This window comes from Octopus bimaculoides, chromosome 29 (genome assembly GCF_001194135.2).
Source record: "Octopus bimaculoides isolate UCB-OBI-ISO-001 chromosome 29, ASM119413v2, whole genome shotgun sequence".
Classification (NCBI taxonomy): Eukaryota; Metazoa; Mollusca; class Cephalopoda; order Octopoda; family Octopodidae; genus Octopus; species Octopus bimaculoides.
The window spans coordinates 8339205-8344928 of NC_069009.1; positions in this window are offsets into that span (position 1 = coordinate 8339205).

The window sequence follows — 5724 nt, forward strand, 5'->3', positions numbered from 1 at the left end:
AGAAATTATTTAATGAAATTTTATTTAACAGTCCTCGTGCCGGTGGCACGTAAAAGCACCCACTACACTCTCGGAGTGGTTGGCGTTAGGAAGGGCATCCAGCTTTAGAAACTCTGCCAGATCAGATTGGAGCTTGGTGCAGCCATCTGGTTCGCCAGTCCTCAGTCAAATCGTCCAACCCATGCCAGCATGGAAAGCAGATGTTAAACGATGATGATGATGATGAATAAAAAAATTCTAATATCATGACATTATTTTGTAACTTAAAAACATGTAAATAATTTATATTATTACATTTAATTTTAAATATATTACTTACCTGCCTGCATTAATGCAAAATGCAAAAGGTCTTTCAAAATAAAGCAGAATTTAAGCTACATCCTCAAGTAAAAGAAAGACTTTTCTTTTACTCTTTTAGTCTTTTACTTGTTTCAGTCATTTGACTGTGGCCATGCTGGAGCACCGTCTATAGTCGAGCAAATCGACCCCAGAGCTTATTCTTTGTAAGCCTAGTACTTATTCTATTGGTCTCTTTTGCCGAACCACTAAGTTACAGGGACATAAACAGCATCGGTTGTCAAGCAATGTTTGGGGGACAAACATATACATATACACACACATACATATATATACATACATACATATATATATATATATATATATATATATATATATATACATACATACATACATATACGGCAGGCTTCTTCCAGTTTTTGTCAACCAAATCCACTCACAAGGCTTTGGACAGCCCGAGGCTATAGTAAAAGACACTTGCCCAAGGTGCTACACAGTGGGACTGAATCCAGGATCATGTGGTTGGTAAGCAAGCTACTTACCCCACAGCCACTCCTCTGCCTCTTTGTTAAATATCATTTTCTCTTGTATCATGTTATATACTCTATACATTTTTTTATGGGTACTACTGGATTACTTGAATCCATATATCAATGACTTAAATTTACATATATATATATATATTATTTTATTTAAAAGAGTTCCAACTCTGTCTGTTTTTTATGTTTTATTTATATTCTTGTAAAATTAATGTGGGATATAGAATATGGAATATATAATATAAAAATGGATGGTACAATGAAATGAAGTATTGAATGTCTTATTGAATATATGGAATATTGAGTGTTCAATATAAAGGATTAAATATATAAAGGCGTGCAGGATTAACCCTTAAGCAAAATAAGCACATGCTTAGGGCATCGAAGGAAGGGAGGGGACCACAGAAATTGTAAATAGTTTATGGCACATTAGAAAATCATTTTAAACTTTCTAAAATAAACATTACTGAGTGTGTTCCTTTCCAAATGTAGACATTACCTTCCGTATATTTTTAACATTAATGGTCACAAATTGATTAGCAAAGCATTCATTTTCTCAGTTGAAGTATATTAAAAATCTCAGCAAAACAACTGTGCAACTAGGCCGAGGCTGGATGCTTTATTTTTACTAAGAGGAGAAGCAGATGTGTTACATAAGATTAATTTTGAAGAAACTTGGAGAAAACTTTTCAAATATAAATAAAGTGGAAGTATACAAAAAAAATATTCTTTTCCATCTTATTGTTAGTTTAGTTTCATTTTGAAAAATAAAAATCCATTTTAACCCTTTAGTGTTTAAACCGGCTATATCCGGCCCAAATATTCTACTCATTTTATGCTCAAACTGACCAGAACCAGTATCTCACACCTACCCTACAATGTCATTCTAAAAATAAACAATTACATCTTTCAAATCTTGAAGCTACAAGATAATACCAGATTAATTTTTTAAAATGTAAATCAATAAGGATTACTTTTGACTTATTAATCTGAACGCTAAAGGGTTAAGGTTTATTATTGTTTATATTTTGGATTACATATATGTGGGAGCACTAAAACCTTTTAAGTGCTTAGGGCCTCTATGGGTCTTAATCCGGCCCCGTATATATGTCTCTTTGTATCTACCCTCATAAACACATCATGTCAAAAATGTAGTTGTAAGGAGTGTGTACGTCAGGTCATGAGCACGAGTCATTTTAATGACTCTTCAAAGGAGTGTGTGAATCAAATCACAACCTAGAACCCACTGGTGTTTGGTGCCTTTTACAACTCTATTTATAGGCATATTACAAAGAATGGTTTAGAAAACTCAGGAGAACCTATCGCATGAAAAGCAGCCAATAAATGGCTGACGACTGGGTTTTACATGTGAAAGAGTTGTGGCTTGAAGTTTATTGTTGTATTGACTAAGGTTTGACTCTAGAACAACCCCCCAGGTTCCATGGAATTCTCCATTTACCCCTTATTCCATAAGGTCTTCACCTCATGGAATAAGGGGTAAATGGCAGAGTCAGTAGAGTAACAAATAGAACACCTGGCAGCATTTGTTTTTGGCTCTCTGTACTTCTAGTTCAAATCTTGCTGATGCCATTCTTTGTCTTTTAGTTCCTTGCAGATGGTAAATAAAATACCAGTTCAACACTAGGGTCGATTCTTTCCTCTGCCAGAAATCCCCTGTGATTGGACCTAAACAGAGATAAGCTATGTCTAACATAAGTCTCATGTCACAGTGGTCCGCTATGACTCAATTAGAAAAAAATTTGCATTGTTGATATTGTTCCATGGTTATGGTCCAAAAACTGCATTCTCACAGGGAAAGCTTGGACAAATTCTAAGGATTCTTTATGCTTGAATAACTTTATTGGAGAATTTTTGACATCTGAATAATGTGCACATGTATATATATCATCATCATTGTTTAATGTCCGCTTTCCATGCTGGCATGGGTTGGATGGTTTGACAGGAACCAGCCAAGCAGAAAACCACACCAGGCTTCTGTATCTGTTTTGGCATGTTCTTTATAGCTGGATGCCTTTCCAAATGCCAACCCCTTCACAGTGTGGGCTGGATGCCTTTTACATGGCACCACCACCAAGTAACTTGCAAGGCAAGGAATCTTTTGACAGAGGAGAAAGTGATCTTGTGTCACGAGATACACCAACACACACAAGAAGCCCATCACGTGTGTGTGTGTGTATAGTTGAGTATAAAAATAGCCTTTTTTTAAGATTATATTTTTCTATATTTCTTATTGTTGAAATGTAAAATTGTTATGTTTGTTTATTTATTATGTCGTTATCCATTGACATCACCAATAGTTGAATAATAAAAATGACCTTTCTTAAATATGCTTATTTTTCATTTTCATAATTTGTTCGTTATCCACTGACATCATCATTAGTTGAATACAGCAATGTGTTACATTGAATTGTACAATTTCTATGAAAACATTACTAAAACCACAGGGGAAAGTGGAGATGAGTTTTTCAGTTTCAGAACTTATCTCTGTGTCAAGTAAACTTGATACAGAGATAAGTTAATACAGTTGTTTGTTGCCTTTTTGTAAGGCAACAAACAACTGATCCAAAACGACACTGAAAGATTCACATCTGAATTTTTCCCTTGCAAAAAGGACAACTTCCTCAGAGGCTAATGCTGGATTTCCATCATGTTTATTTCTCTTCCTTGATCTACCTGTTGTTGCTTTATAGTTCATTTTTCCGCATGTGTTTCTGACATCCAGTTCCAACTCTTCATACCTATCCTGATGTGATTTCAGAGAGCTTTTCAAAGGATCAATTAGATCCACCATTTTATTCAGATCAACTCCTTGGAAAGCTTTATCTCTTTAGCATTTAAACCAGCCATAGCCAGCCCAGATATTCTACTTGTTTTATGTTCAAACTGGCCAGATCTGGCCTCTCAAACATAGCCTACAATGTTATTCTAAAAATAGATAATAACATCATCATAATCTTGAAGCTTTGAGATAGTACACGATTAATTCAAAATAGTGTTAACGAATATGCAATGGCATTTGCAATGGCATTTGACAGAATAATTTGAATGCTAAAGAGTTAATTGTACTGTTAAAATGTAGAAGAAATATCTGTACAACATCCTCAAGATCTGGTGGCCAGACAAAATTTCAAACACACATCTGTGGGATAGAACAAACCAAATGCCCATCAATTAAAAAATTCTAAAATAGAGCTGGGGCTTGATTAGTCACACTGTAAGACATAAATACACATAGACACACAACAAAACAGGAAATTGGAAAATAGTTTTTGTATTATTTATTCACCATTACACATATTTCATTTGCTAATAGGAGTTAACAATGTTGTACATGTTGGATAAACACTTAAGAAATTTCGCATTAGAAATGCTTCAGAGAATCAAACAATACAAGATTTATATTTGGAAGAAGCATTTATATGTAGTTAGTAAACAGGGGTCGTAGAGATAGCTTGGAGGAAAGAATAAAGGGCAAATCAAGTAGTAAAGATAAGGGGAAAAGGCAGTTAGATATATATTCATCTGTACTCACACACACACAACATATATATGTATTTGTGCATACATACACAAAGATATAGATGTACTTATATATACACATACACACACACACATACACTCATGCGCGTGCACACACACACACACACACATGCATAAAGACAGTTGTATTCACAGATACACATTATCACAATTTTACACACACACAAATACATATAATGGGGATGTATACAAAATTATATGCATGTTCAAATTCAAATGGATGTAAACAGATTTATTAATGTACAAGAAGATACAGCTTGGAATTTACCTTCATCATCATCGTCATTTAACATCCGTTTCCATGTTGACATAGGTAGGACAGTTTGAGAGTGGCTGGCAAGCCAGAAGACGGCACCAGGATTCACTGTCAAGGTGATGGGATCAGAATATAAATGGGACGGTGGAGCTAGATGGTGGTGAGGTGCCAGGGCATACCATCAAGGTATGGGGATTATAATATAAATGAGATGGTAGATTATTGCCAATAGTGTATGAATAGGGTGTAGGGACTTCACATGAATGCAAAGTGTGTGGAGGTGGGGAATGCAGTGACTAGTGAAATGTGGGTGTCTAGAAAAAGTGGGTGGGGGGACAACTGTACAGCAATGAAACAGTGAGCACAGAACTGGGGAGCAATGTAGAGATGTACTTATATGCAGACAAGGAAAGTCTGCCAAATGGAGACCCAACTAAGGGACCAACTATCCAAATCGACAGTAGTTTGGTAGATAAAGCAATTAAGGATATGAAGGCAGGGAAAGCTCGTGGACCATTAATTTTCACCGCTGAGATACTTGAAATATCTGCTGGAGTGGGATGTGGCCTAGTTACCTGTATAGCTAATCAGGTTGTCCATGAGAGGGTCATACCCAATGACTGGTGTAGCAGCATTATAGTCAGCTGCTACAATGGCAAAGGTGATGTCTTAGACAGAAATAATTAAAGAGGCATCATATTACTGGGCCAGGTGATGAAAGTCACAGAAAGGGTCATAGCTCAATTAATTAGGAAGAGAGTTAGCCTGAATGAGATGCAGTTTAGATTTGTGCCAAGTAGAAGTACAACTGATGTTATATTCATGGTTAGGCAACTGCAGGAGAAGTACCCAGCCAAAAATAAACCTCTGTACTTGGCTTTTGTTGACATGGAGAAAGCCTTTCACAGGGTCCTCACTTCCCTTATCTGATGGTCAATGCAGAAGCTAGGGATAGATGAGTGGTTGGTGAGAGCTGTACAAGCCATGTACAGGGATGCTACAGGTAAGGTGAAGGTTGGCAATGAGTATAGCAATGGATTCAGTGTACAGGTAGGAGTTCATCAGGGGTCA